This window comes from Canis lupus, chromosome 9, assembly GCF_003254725.2.
Source record: "Canis lupus dingo isolate Sandy chromosome 9, ASM325472v2, whole genome shotgun sequence".
NCBI classification, from domain to species: Eukaryota; Metazoa; Chordata; class Mammalia; order Carnivora; family Canidae; genus Canis; species Canis lupus.
In genome coordinates this window covers 11661711-11676426 of record NC_064251.1, presented here as the reverse complement: position 1 = coordinate 11676426, position 14716 = coordinate 11661711, and the positions used below count along the sequence as shown (strand labels likewise).

General features: G+C 50.1%; 1 long non-coding RNA gene across 2 annotated transcripts; it reads left to right on the top strand.

The window, feature by feature from the left end:
- Positions 1–2082: 2082 nt before the first annotated feature.
- Positions 2083–14344, top strand: LOC112652992 (uncharacterized). 2 transcript variants are annotated; one of them, XR_003131857.3, is made up of 5 exons: positions 2083–2535; positions 6930–7124; positions 7721–8089; positions 13813–13969; positions 14201–14344. It is a non-coding gene; the product is annotated as an uncharacterized LOC112652992 (long non-coding RNA). The 2 variants fall into 2 exon arrangements; XR_003131858.3 differs by lacking the exon at positions 7721–8089.
- Positions 14345–14716: the final 372 nt, after the last annotated feature.

The window sequence follows — 14716 nt, the reverse complement described above, 5'->3', positions numbered from 1 at the left end:
GAGGAATGTTTTGTCCAGCTCACCTCTAGCTGGTCAGAGCTGCCGGGACAGGAGATAGGCTGGAACAGGAGCAGAGCCCTGTGGGTGCCGGTGGCCACACGAGGCTGCCTCATCACGCTATTCTGACTACTGTGTGTCATCAGCTCACTCTCTTAGGCAAAGCTCCTGGATTGCAGACTCTCCACCTCTTTCTGCCACTCTTTTTTTTTTTTTTTTTTTTTTGAGAGAGAGAGATGGAGAGGAGCAGAGGGAAAGGAAGAGAATCTTCCACACCCAGCATGGAGCCTGATGCGGGGCTTGATCTCATGACCCTGACATCATGACCTGAACTGAAATCAAGAGTCAGTTGCTTAACCGAGTGAGCCACCCAGATGCCCCTCTTTTCTGTCATATCTTAAGTAAGACCAGGAGCCCTCTCTGGTGGGGTGCCAGAGATCAGAGCAGGGGGCTGGTGGGCCTGTCTACCCAAGAGTTGCCTTGCGCCCAAGTTGGGGACATGGCAGCCAGAGGAGAAAGAAGCGACCTCCTCGCCAGTTACCTTTCTCCCAGTCCTTGACGACCCTGTCACTTCCTAGGCAGCCAGAGTTGCAGTGCACACAGGAGGACTTGAATGAACTCTCTCAGCTCAGGGAAAAGAAGACAACCCATGCTTGCAACCAAGTGCATGCTTCCTGTGGCTCACATCAGACTGGGCTTTTGCACTTGGTTTTGTTTTTAATATTTTATTATTTATTCATGAGAGGCACAGAGAGAGAGAGAGAGAGGCAGAGACACAGGCAGAGGGAGAAGCAGGCTCCACGCAGGGAGCCTGATGTGGGACTCGATCCTGGGTCTCCAGGATCATGCCCCGGGCTGAAGGCGGCGCTAAACCGCTGAGCCACCCGGGCTGCCCTGCACTTGGTTTTGAACTTGAATCTGACCACATCACTCACCTGCTCCAAATCCCTCCTTGGCTTCTTCTGGGGGAAATGGGACCACCTTTGGAAGGCCCAGGAGCTGTACGATCTGGCCTGGCCTGCCTCTCCAGCTTCACACCCACCCCCCTCGCCCCCATATGCTAAGCTCAGCAATAGCACAACCTGCCTCCAGACTCAGACACGCCGCCGCCCCACCTGGGTCTTCCCTCCGCCCTCTGTCCCGCAGAGGTCCTCGCCTCGGGGCGCCTTCCCCTACTCCCCACACACAACTGGAAACTCCTACGCGCTGCGGGCTGCACACTTTGTGTTTTTACTGTTGTAGCGAGACCAGCTTCACTGTATCGCACCAGGTCTTCCAGCCTTGGTCCTTAACCATGGGGCCAGAACGGACCTATCTCGCGGTGTGGGTGCGAGGGCCGATCCCGGGGAGCGGCGGTAGGTAGCCGGGGGAGCGAGCCAGGGGAGGGCAGGGCAGGTTACCCCGCGGATCACCGGAGTTGGTGTAGGGCCCCTCCGACAGGCTCTTCGCCCTCCAACATCCGCCCAAGCCCTGCTGGTTCTGGAGGCCCAGGGGGCGGCTTGGAACCCTGGAGAGAGAACGTTGTTATGACAACACACGCGAGGCGCGGAAGCCCCAGGGGTGCCCTCCACTCCCGGCCCCGCGCCCCGCGCCTCCCCAGCATCTCCGCGCACACTTCCCGGAGTTGGGGCCCCGCGCACCGCGCACCGCGCACCCCGGGCCCAGGCCCCCCGACCGCGCTCACCTTCTGCAGAAATGCCATCCTCGGCCTGTACTGCTGGCCTTGGTGTCGGATCGTCATCCTGGACCCCGCGCCCAGTCGGAGCCAGGACGCCCGCGGCCGGCAGCAGGGGAAGCCCCCGGCGAAGGCGGCCGCCAGCCCCGCACGCGCCGCGGCGTCCCCGGGGGAGGAGGGCGGCCCGGAGCGCGGGGCGGGGGCGGGGGCGGCGGCGGGAGGCGGGAGGCGGGAGGCGGGAGGCGGGAGGCGGGAGGCGGGAGGCGCCCCTCCAGCCGGCCTCGGCCCCCGCCCCGCCCCGCCCCGCCCCGCCCCGGGAAAGCCGCGGGGCCCCGCCAGCCAATCAGCGCGCCGCGCCGCGGGCTCATTAGCATGCGCCGCGCTGCGCCGCGCCCACCTGCCGCCAGGGGGCGGGGTCCGACGCCCGGGGGCCCCCGCGGAGCCGCAGGTGAGCCCCGCGGTCCCGGGCGCCGCCGGGGAGGCTGGGTCGCAGACAGCCGGCTTCGGACCGCATCCCTAAACCTGGGGGAAGTGAAGACCGTACACCGTGGGGTCCGGATCCCGGGCTGGCCTGCCGCCCGGTCACTACCGTGTGGCCCTCAGCAGGTTGCTTCAACTTTCTGAGCATCGGTTCCTCATCTAACCGGAGGCGAGCGGCTGAGTGGTGAGAAAGGACACCTGTCTGTTCAGGTGCTTTGAGGTCAGAAAGAAGGGCGGAGGTAACCGGCAGTGGAGTGTGGTGGCCGGTGAGGTGTGATGCTCACCTGCCAGGTGGGCTGGCTGCGCACCCTGGACTTCCCCAGCTTTAGCATCTCAAGCAAGTTATGGAAACTCTTCTGGGCTTCGTTTTCTCCATCTGATCGGTGAGGCTAGTGCATCCTCGTTATCTGTTTTTTGGAGGAGTGGGCGGGCAGGGGCGGTTTGGTTTTAAGATTACTGAGCTAATGCACGTAAAAGCGCTCAGCATAGGGACTGACATGTGGTGAGTAGCAGGTAAACCATAGTTTCTCTCATGTCTCTTGGGACGCTTTCTTAAAAATCACCATGCCTAGTGGCTCCCTTGTATGCATAGTCAGAGAGGTGTCATCTCAGAATAATATGAGAACTCTAGTAGTAGTAGTAAATGGAGGTAAGGGTGTATATGTATATAGACTCTGGAATCGGGTCATTTGGGGTCAAGTCTCAACTCTGGTACTTACTAACTAGCTGTGTGTCTTTGGGCAAGTTACTTAACCCTTCTGTGCTTCGGTTTCTGTAAAACGAAGATGGTGCAATGACTGCCTGCTTCAGACAGTTATTAAGGGGACACGAAGGAGCAAACAAATGAGTATCAGTTGTTACTATTATTAAAATTTGTATCATTAGAGACACCTGGGTGGCTCAGTGGTTGAGCCTCGGCCCTCAGCTCAGGGTGTGATAGTGGGGGTCCTGGGATGGAGTCCCGCATCAGGCTCCCCTCAGGGAGCCTGCTTCTTCCTCTGCCTACATCTCTGTGTCATTCATGAATCAATAAATAAAATATTTTAAAAATATATCTGTATCATAAAGAGTGTGTAATAGTAAACACAAAACTTGAAATGAAATTAAGCTCAACTTGACAGTTACTTCCTTCCCCTTGTTCTCAATTTCCTCATCTATAAAGGGAGGGGTAGGACTAACCAATCCCTGGCAGGGCGAGACCTCCCAGGTCAGAGACACAGGATTCTCAGGATCCAGGACGTGCCTGAGTTTCATTTCCAGAGCCGGGCAGCTGGAGCACGACACATGGAAGCCACTGTCAGAAGCGGGCAGGTGGGTAACTGCCATAAGCGGTGCCCTCAGAGATCAACTCTTCAGATAATCTGGTTCCCATTCTGGAGGAAGAACCAAGTTCCTCCCAAGCCACCAAGACATCTTAGCTCTGACTTTAAGTGCTGGAAAACGGTTCCAGAAACCAAATTCCGAAGTCTGGTTGACTCATAGGGAAATGACTTGACAAAAAAAAGCCAAGTGCTATGGCTCCCAGTCCTAGCAAGGCCACTGCATTGGTGTATGACAGCAGAGAAAGCGCTCATTTCACCCCGATTTTCAAATTTATTGGAATGGGTTGTGCAAAGTAATTACAGAGTCTATTTAAATGTGTGGGTACCTGTGGTTATTTCTTCACTATCCTCTTTTGTTGCTTTCGGCTCCCTTTTTTCTTGATTAGATTGGATCATGGATTACCTATTATTGTGAGACTGTGTGTGTGTGTGTGTGTGTTTACTTGAGAACCAGGTTTTTCTTTCTTTTTTAAGATTTTATTTATTTATTCATGAGAGACACACAGAGAGAGGCAGAGACACAGGCAGAGGGATAAGCAGGCTCCATGCAGGGAGTCCGACGTGGGACTCGATCCCAGGTCTCCAAGATCACACCCTGGGCTGAAGGCAACGTTAAACTGCTGAGTCCCCCGGACTTCCCGAGAACCAGGTTTTTTTTTGTAAAAGTTAGGACTTTAAGACCATCTAGTTTATGGATATTTATGTTGTTTATGTGAGTTAACAGATATGAGAGGGCTCCGTAAACTAGAACAAACTTTAGGTATGTAGAATGACCACCTGCGTCACTTGACACCTCTTCTCCTGACCACTTTGTGGTCCCAAAGTGACCATATTTGGGTGGTAAATTACACACTCACCCTAATCACATGTTACTTTACACTCTAACAATAGCCTAATTGAGCCACCACCTGATTTCCTCTCTGTGGGAGACATCATGGGGCATGAGAGAGAATATGACCAGGACTCGGGACATGGATTCTGATCACAAATCTATTCCTGACCCATTGTGGGACTTCAAGCAAGACACATCAGCTCTCAAAGCCTCAATTCCTGGTCAGAGTCTCCAGTGCTTCCCAAAGCTTGCTCTACCAAGATGCTTCTCAGACATTAATGCACACACTAGTCTTCTGGGGATCTTGTTTAAGCGCAGATTCTTATTCAGCAGGTCACTATGAGGCTGAGATTCTGCATTCCTAACAGGCTACCCGTTGATGCCCTCCATCCGAGTAGCAGGGGTCTAAAAAAGACTTGGTCCACAGACTATAAATCAATATGACATTTAAAAAAATACAAGGAAGGGATTATAGCAAAACACATTCAGAAAATCTTATGCCTACTATACTTTAAAGGGATTGGGGTGCCTGGGTGACAGAGTCGGCTGGGCATCGGACTCTTGGTTTCAGCTTGAGTGGTGATCTCAGGGTCTTGAGATCAAGCCCCACGTCAGGCTCCATGCTTGCCGACCCACCCCCAAAATAAATAAATAAATCTTTTTTTAAAATTTTAGAAAATAAAGGGATTGTTCACTGCAGGGCCTTTAACATACTTCCAAAGAGAATGACTTTAGCAACTCGGAATAAAAGATTTTTCATAAAGACAAAAGTGTCTATTTTATAAACGGATGTAACAGAGCCAAGAGGGCAACCAGTGTTCCCAGGCTCATGCTCAATTCCTCTCCCACATGAATAGATGAAGTCTTTGATTGCTTGCCATATTTAAACCTCATTGCAGGGAAAATGTTTCACCTGCAGCTCCCTCCGCATCCCCACCCCCCGACCCTGGCTGGTATTTTGGATTATGTTGCTCCATCCATGGTTAACTGATCAGAGACACTGGAGTAGCTGACCCAGACCATCACCAGTCCATAGACTGGCCAACAACCAGTAACCTGGCCAGATGTAAAATGATGACCTAGGAAACCAGATTATCACTCTTGGAAATGGCCACTTGAGCCAGTTAGTAGGCATGGCCAAGCCTGAAAAGAAGCCCCAAGCTGGAATCAGGCCCAAGAAGAGGTAAAGCTATAGGTGAGCTGAAGTAATGAAGGAGAAAAACTGGGGAGCCTGGGGTAGATATGAGAACAGAAAAGCAGACCAGAGCAATGTGAGGGAACCCCAAGAGCTCTTAGAACCGGAAGTGTAGGCCACAGGTGGCTATTGTTGGGTCACAAAGAGAAAATCATATCATCCTTAGTTTTTGGTGGAGGTGGTGGCTCCACCATAGGAGAATGATGGAAACATGGTATGGTTGTGCTTCAGCCAGATGTTTGTGGACCAGAGGGGAAAAACATGAACTTTGCTTCCTCTCCTCCAGGAAGCCCTCAGCAAATTCGCATCCAATTTGTAGCAATAGAAAGACTTTATTGCAATCATATCTTCTCTCTGGCCAACCTCACCCTGTACCTACCCTGGTCTTGACTCCATATTTCATTTGTTTTCCTTGCCTTAATTTATAATAATTTATAATTTACCATTGTGTATTATGCATCTTCTGTATGCTGCACTGACTTAATTGTGAAAGGAGATGTGGTAAAAATAAATAAATAGATCAAATGAGAGCTAACTTAAGTGGATTCATGTCTGAATGATTGTGTCCCTGATTCCCCCTTAAATGTTGGTGTAGGCATAGATTTCATCCTACTAAAAATCAGAATGATTGGATGATAACATTGAGGACACGGTTTTCAAAGATGCAAAAGAATGGCTAATACATTAGAAAATCCCATTTGCATCCCAAAGTTCTCACCAGTCTGAGCTTAATCCTGGGCGCCTTTGAGAGTTGATCAAATGCCCACACTGAATCAGCATCTCTGGGCAAAACTCCAGTGTCAGGATTTCTAACTCCTTACAAAAGACCTCATAAGGACTAGCCACGTGAACATCTTTTTGAAAAAAAAAAAATCATTAGTTGATCCAAAAACTGTTGCCAAGGTATTGTCCATGCTCTTCCCCTGCTATGTATCATAGGAGAAATTTCTTTCAAAGTGTAGTACCAACAAAAATTTAGTCTCCCCCTCTACCCTGCAAAAAAAAAAAAAAAAATTAAAACCCAAAAAACAAAAAATCCCACAATGTTTCCTTTTCCCTGATCAAGAGATATGTGTATCATGTTTCTTTTTACATCCTGATCAGCAGAACACTCCCAATCAGACATTACCCTACTCGGAGCAACGGGAATTGACATTTAATTTTTAATTTTTAATTTTTTCTCCACTCTGTTTTCCTATTTGAGTTCATATACTATTGGTTTTATTGGCTGGGGTTTTTTTTCTTTTGGTAAGCCACAACAACGTCTCTGAAGTGACTTGGGATATAAATAATTTATATATGAAATGATGAGTGGGAGGTAGCTTGATGAACTGCACAAGATGGGGGAGAAAGGAAAAAATGAGCAATCTGAACACTCTTCAAGATTCATAACTTTATTGAAATTGAACCCACATTGTTTTATTTTAGTCCACGATACCTGCTAAAGGGAGAACAGTGTATTGAAAGGTATTTGACTTTGATAAACATCTTGCTCTCCTTACAAAACGATTGATCAGAGTACATCTGTCCATCTGAATTGATTGGCTTAGCTTGAAATAGAAGGATGTCTCATTCTGCAAGCCTGGATCTCCTCTCTCCTCCCTGCTCTTCCATCATTTCCAGGTGAGATGGGTGAGGAAGGGAGGCAGGAAGGGGGGAAGGGAGGTAGGGAGGCTGCCAGGACTTCAGGGATTTCAGAATAACCTGACCTAAGTAAGACCTCCTAGTCATCCCCAGTATGCCATGCTATAATTAGGAAAGTTTCGCTCCATCCTTTCCATCTTAAGGAGTAGAGTTCCTGCGATGGGTCCAGAGGGGAAATATCCCAGAAATACTTGTTAGAAATCGTCAAAGGGAAATATGACAATACTGTCCCATCTTCTGAACCCTCTCCCCATAAAACACCATGATCTGCCTCCCTTAAACCACAGCCAGGTTTAGCAGGGTTCTGCTAAATAATATCAATGTCCTTGCTGTTACAAGTCTCTTTTTTCCACTGTCAATAGACATGCTCACTACCAAAAGTTTAGAAATAGAGAAGAGCAAATTTAAAAAAATGTAATAGTATGTAATCTGGGAAAAGAGATTTGAATGTCCTGAAATGAAAAAGGACGTACTGGGAGGCAGGAGACACATATTCGGGTCCCAAGGCTGCTACAGCTAGCTAGAGTTGCCTGGGGCAAGTGATTTATTCTTGATTTTTTTTCCCCTTATAAAAGGAAAAGTTTGGGCCAGACACACCCACTGTTCTAACACCCAGGATCACAGAACAAACAGGAAGATCCTATATCATGACTGCCTGGGTTTACACTCCCAGTGTTATTATATATGAGTTGTTTGAGCCGAGGTAAATTTCCTGGGCTATCCGTCTTTTGTTGTCACCAACTATAAATGAAGATCTTACATATTGATGGTGTGGTGAACTTTGGCTACTATTATTATCTTCAACATGGGCCAGTTGGCCTGTCCAGCCATATCTAATGTCACACAAGACCTCTTTTCTGAGAACCATATGCCCTGTGTTGTCTACACGGTTTCACCTTGAATCCCCGTGTCACTCGGGAATCTCAACTTTGTGATGTCCAAAAGTAAGTGAATAATACCCATGCATTTCAAACCTATGCCTCCTTCACTGTTCCCTATCTCAGCAAATCAGACCCATACCCACCCACTTGCTCATCCCACAAGCCTAGGAGTCGACCAGAGACCTCTTTGCCCCTTTGCCCCTTCCTTCTGAGATCTGATCAATCAAGTTATATTGACTGTCTCTTTAGTGTTTCTTTTAAAATCTACTTCTGGGATCCCTGGGTGGTGCAGCGGTTTGGCGCCTGCCTTTGGCCCAGGGCACGATCCTGGAGACCCAGGATCGAATCCCACATCAGGCTCCCGGTGCATGGAGCCTGCTTCTCCCTCTGCCTGTGTCTCTGCCTCTCTCTCTCTCTCTGTGACTATCATAAATAAAAATAAATAAATAAATAAAAAATAAAATAAAATCTACTTCTATCATCTCCCCTGCCACCAGCTCAATCCAAATTATCAGCCTCTCTTGCTTGGGCAACTACAATGATGCCTAATCAGATCACATTCATTCCTGGCCCCACACCTACTTCTAGCTTCCAATTCTTTCCTCTCATGGTGACCAGAGCAATTATTTTTAAACTCTGTATTTGGACATTTCACCCTTTTGCTTTGAGGGCCTCGATTATCCACTGTAGCTCTTAGAAAGAAGCCTATTTGTAGTGAGTGCTGCATGACCCCAAAACCCATCCCATGTCCCTCTCTCCTCATCTTTATGCCTCTGCCACAATGGCCCCCTTCCCATTTCTGGAAAATCCAAGCCTCATTCTGCCGCAGGCTGTCACGTATGGCCAAAATTCTTCTTCCCTTACCTTTTACCTGGCTAGCTTCTCATCCTTTGGGTTCTTGCCAACATGTGACTTCCTCTGGCAAAAATCTTCCGTGACTCCTCCTCCCGACTGGTCTAGGTCCTTCCATTATGCCTTTTCTGGGCCCACTTTTTTTTTTTTTTAACTTGGTAAAGGAAAAGGTTGGATTTGCACACCCACGTTCATGGCAGCTTTGATCACAATAGTCCGGAGATGGAAGCAACCCAAGTGCCCCCTCCCTCTCATTTCTCTCCATCGATGAATAGATAAGTAAAATGTGGTCTACACATACAACAGAATATTTTTCAGCCTTTAAAGGGAAGAAAATTCTGAAACCTGCCACAGCATGGTTGACAATAACATGATTCTCTCCGTGTTGCTGGAATGTCAGTCCCAGGAGGGCAGGGGCTTGCTTCTTTTATCCGAGTACTATAGCCAGCCAGTGCTTGGCGCCATGCCTGGCTTAGAGCAGGCTTTCAATCAACACATGAGAGAAGACGGAGATTCAGAAAGACACGCAGAGAACAGACATGAGGGAACCGTGTGGCCCAAGGAGTCACAATTTCTGTCTGTTGAGCTCCAGCCCGTGAGAGGCCCAGCTGTCCCTTTGACTTTGCCACCTGCCCCTTGGATGCACGGACTTGTCACTGCAATCCCTTTACCTAGGGTGCCATGAGGGTCTTTCTGTTCCCCTGGAACGGTGCTGGAGGCATCACTTCTCCTTCAAAACCCTTCAAGGCCTTTCAGGTACTGATGACCGCAATCACAAATGCCTGTGACATCAGCCGGTTATGAGCCAGGCACTATTTTAAGTGTTTTATTATTTATTTATTTTTTAAAAAGATTTTATTTATTTATTCATTAGAGAGAAAGAGAGGCAAAGACACAGGCAGGGGGAGAAGCAGGCTCCATGCAGGGAGCCTAGTGTGAGACTCGATCCTGGGACTTCAGTATCACAGCACCTATTTTAAGTGTTTTAAAGACCGCTCACTTCATTTTCCTGACAACCCCCAGAGGGAGGTACTGTGACACAGTCCCCATTGTTCAGGCAAGAACCTGATGGGACAGACACAGAACTAGGAAGTCGCAGAGGTGAGGGATTCAAACCTGACAGTCCAGCCCCAAAGTACCAAAGTTAATACATAACTATTATACTGCGTTGCAACACCCCCCCCCCCGCCCCCCCACACACACACCCTGGTGAGTTCGGTATAAATGTCCTGTGAAGACACAAGACACACAGCATAGCTAAATTCAGGGAAAGTTGGTTCTCCCTGCTCGAAGTGTTCTTCCTCCACTGTGGCCCTACAAGAAAGCTACAATTATGATCCCCATCTTACAGTTGAGGAAACTGAGTCAAAGAGGCTTAGAGTCACCAGCTCAGGTCACGTAGCCTTGAACAGTAAGCAGCAGAGCTGAGACTCCCCTTCACCCCCACCCCAGGCAGGCTGGTTCTAGAGTGAAAACACTCTAAACTCTGCACTGGGCTGCTTTGGCCCAAGTGGACACCAGCTGATGACCCCAAAGGACACTGGCTACCAACAGGTCCCAGCCTCTGGGGTTTTGGGGTGCCCAGTGTTCCTGTGCCGGGCACAGACTCGGTCTTCCGGACCTTCAGCCCCTTCCTTCTGCGTCTAGCAGACAGCATCGTTCCTCAGGAACAGATGGGGGAGCCCGAGCCAGCGTCCATCCTACAGTGACTTTCCAAAGCGAGGGGCTTTCCAGGGTTCCGCCCAGCTGCCTTCGGCCCCTGCCTTTCCCGGGGAGGGCTCCTTCTGGAAGGGCGCCGGAAGATGACTGATCTTGGATAAGCAAAGGAAATGAAAGCCCGAGCACCTGCGAGCATTTTGACATTTGTGGGTTTCCCTTTGTGTATTTCGACAGGCTGTGCCAGATCCCAGCCCCTCCTCCCATTTCTCTGCTCCCTCCGTCTCAACTCAGCTTCCCTGCCTCCCTCCCCTCCCCCCTTTCCTCCCTCCTTTCTGGCTTTCTCCTTCCCCAGCAACGCTAGCTGGCACCTTGGCCTTGGAAACAGTAGCTCTGCCCCTTTGCCTCCTCTGTCTCTCTTCGGTGGGCAGCCGGCCCTGCTAGGTTCAAAGCCAAGGCTGCTCTACAGACAACAAACTTGGTTTTTTTTTTCCAATTTGAACCCTGAGAATTTATCTTCCTCAAGGATTGCTAGCCTCCCTTCCTCCCAAACCTTCTATGACTCCCAGTTGCCTCCCCAATAAGGACCGCACCCCTCCTCCTGACATTCCAAGGCTGGCCCACCCGCACCAACACTCCCCAAGACCCTGTTCTACTATGGTCAGTTCACGTGACTTGCTTCCTCCCCCCACTCCCTGCACATGTTTTGTTTTGTTTTTAAGATTTTATTTATTCATGAGAAAGAGAGAGAGAGAGAGAGAGGCAGAGACACAGGCAGAGGGAGAAGCAGGCTCCATGCAGGGACTCAATCCCGGGACTCCAGGATCAGGCTCCGGCTGAAGGCGGCGCTAAACCGCTGTGCCACCTGGGCTGCCCACCCCCACCCCCACCCCACCCCCGCACATGTTGAACCTGCTTTTGGCTCTGGCCTCTCCCTCTGCCTGAATCCCCTCCACCCCATCTTCTGCAGTTGCTGCAACCCCAAAGCCCTGCTTTGGGAAGGTCTCCCTGCACCCCCATCAGAGCCACGTTTCATTCTTCTTCTTTGGCCCTGGTGCCTGCCTGCTTGTGACACTGGCTGCACCCAGAGCGCCACATCCTCTCTGGACTGCAAGCGTCCCCAGGGGTATAGCCGGTGGCTCCAACCACTGCCTCACACCCCTCACCCTGCCCCTGCATTGCACACTTCTCCACGACCCACCTCTGCCCGGCTCTAGAAACCCCCTTCCTAAACCGACTCCCCTCTGTCCTCCCTCAATTCCTCTCCCTGCAGAACTCTAACTCCCAGGACACCACCTCTCTACTTTTCCCCTCCCCCCACCCCCTCGGCCCCTAGGCCACAGCACTGGTTCCCTGCTTCCTCGACACAGTTCCCTCTGCAGTTCTCCTACACATCAGCCCTGCTCTCTTCTCAGGCCTGACCAAACCTCCATCAGTCTCATTCTCCACAGGCCACATGGCATTAGTTTGGCTAAGCAGCTGGCAGCCTTGACCCCCTCCCCACCTCACCCCCTCCTCACACTCATCTCTGAGAGGGTAAGCTACGGTTCTCCTGCTTAAGGCCACCGTGTCCAGCTGTGTGTGCTCTTGGGTCTGCTTCTTACTCTCTCCTCTATGACCTTGCTCCATCCTGGTACTCTCTGCCTCTGTCTCTGTCTCTGTCTCTGTCTCTGTCTCCATCTCTTCCCTTGGCTACGGGCCTTGCCAAGAATGGTCTGGTAAGGCCGATGGTATGGATTGAATTGTGTCTCCCTTGCCCCAAAAGACATGTCCAAGTCCTGATACCCAGCAGTTCAAAATGTGACCTTATTTGGAAATGGGGACTCTCCAGAGGAAATTCAGTTAAAATGAGGTCAGGTGGGCCCTAACCCACTATGATTGGTGCCCTTATCAAAGGGGGAAGTTTGGACAGAGGGAAGTCAATGTGAAGACACACAGGGAGAAGAGGGCCAGGCGGGTGGAGTGATGCATCCACAAGCCAAGGGGTGCCAAGAAGTGCTGGCAAACACCAGAGGCCCAGCAAAGGGGGACTCTCCCCTGAAGTGTAGCCCTGTCCACACCTTGACTTAGAACTTGCAGCCTTCAGCACTGAGACAGTGCATTTCTGTTGCATCGAGTCACCCAGTTTTTGTACTTTGTTAGGGCAGCCCTGGGAAACTCTTGTAGGTGGGGGTGCTGACCCTAGGAAGGGCTTCAGCATCTCCTTGCCATGAGGCTAGGGGTCTGATAATACCAGCTGAATGTGGAGCCTCCCTAAGAGCCCGCTGGAATACTAAGTGCCTCCCTACTGAGTTAAAATTGTGCTCTTGGGACGCCTGGGTGGCTCAGTGGTTGAGCGTCTGCCTTTGATCCCGGGGTCCTGGGATTGAATCCTGCTTCGGGCTCCCCACAGGGAGCCTGCTTCTCCCTCTGTCTGTGTCTCTGCCTCTCTCTGTGTCTCTCATGAATGAATAAATACAAATCTTAAAAAAAAACAATTGTCCTCTCAACTGGCTCTAGTAACCCCAGAGTTCCGTACCATGTGGTAATTAATAAACCTGAGGTTCCCCCCAAGACATATCCTAAGTACACTCAAATCCCCAGCTCCAACCCCAGGACCTAATGCCAGCAGGCTCCCGGGGCTATGCACAGAGTCAGTCGATTCTGGCCAGCGAGGGTAGCAGGCAGCAGCAGCCCATGGAGAGTTTGGGGTTGTGAGGGGCATCCCCAAGCCTGGCATGGTTCTTCTGCACATCCATGCAGGCCGGCCCATGGCACACATTCAGTCTCATGCCCCGGTAAAGATAACCACGCAAAAGCAAGTGATGTGCCGGGGGGTTCTGCAGACCGTTTCCCAGGGGTGACTCATAGTTCTGCAGAGAGTTGCAGGCTGGAACAAGAGCCTGTGCTTTCTTTCCCTTCTTCTGTCTTTCCAGGAAAGACAGGAAGCCCTTGGAACAGGACGTAAAAGCAATTCTTTTTCATCTAGCCTGGCATCCTGCTTCCAGATGCAAGAGGCCAAGCAGGCCGCAGGGATGACATTCAAGTGACCATGACCACGATGTTCCTATTTGAAAACAGGAGCCCAGCAACCGTACTCCTCCTCCCCTGTCCAGGCCTTTAAAGTGGTCTGATAATACATTCTGATTTTATCCGTCTTCCTCACTAGATGTCAGCATCTCGGAAGCAGGGAACCTGTCCTATTAATCTTTAGGGGCTGAGATTCTGTTCCTAGCAGGACGTCAACAAATGTGTGGTAAAATGAAATTTTTAAAAATATTTATTTATTTATTTTAAAGGAGATGGAGGGTGAGAGGAAGAGAGAGAAGGAGAGAATTCCAAGCAGACTCCCCACGGGACGCAGAGGCAGATGGGGGCTCCATGTCACCACCCTGAGATCATGACCTGAGCCGAAATCAAGAGTCAGATGCTTAACGGAGTCACCCGGGGACCCTGGTAAATTTGTTTTATTTATTTTATTTATTTATTTATTTATATTTATTTATTTATTTATTTATTTTTGGTAAATTTAATTTTTAAAACAGTTATTGAGTTAGCAGGTCAATGGTGGAGCAAAGTGCCACAAAAGACCTACTCAGTGGAGGTTTGCCTGCCACCCATTCTATCAGGCTCCTTCTTGCACTCTGCATGGTGACCGTCTTTAAAAAAAAAAAAATTTTTTTTTAGGACTCCTGGGTGGCTCAGCGGTTGAGCGCCTGCCTTCAGCTCAGGGTGTGATCCTGGAGACCCGGGATCGAGTCCCACGTCGTGCTCCCTGCATGGAGCCTGCTTCTCCCTCAGCCTGTGTCTCTGCCTCTCTCTCTCTCTGTCTCATGAATAAATAAATAAAATCTTAAAAAAAATTTTGCAGACAAGTTGTTGCCTTACTTCCAAGGTGGTCACTCCCATCCTGCCAAGTTGGTGCTGGCTCTTGGGTGGAGGCTTCGGTTCTTCTTTACATGGACCCCTGCATGGGCCCCTGCATGGGGCTGCCTGAGTGTCCTCACGGTATGGTGGCTGGCTTCTCCTCCAATGAGGGATCCAAGAGAGCAAGGCAGAGACACAGAGCATGGTATTATGAAACTTCATGCCACAAAAACCCATCAGTTACACAGGCTGGCCCTGTTCATTTGGGGAGGGGTTACCCAATGGTAGAGACTCACAGGGGGCCATCCTGGAGGCTGGCGACCACAAGTCCTCAAT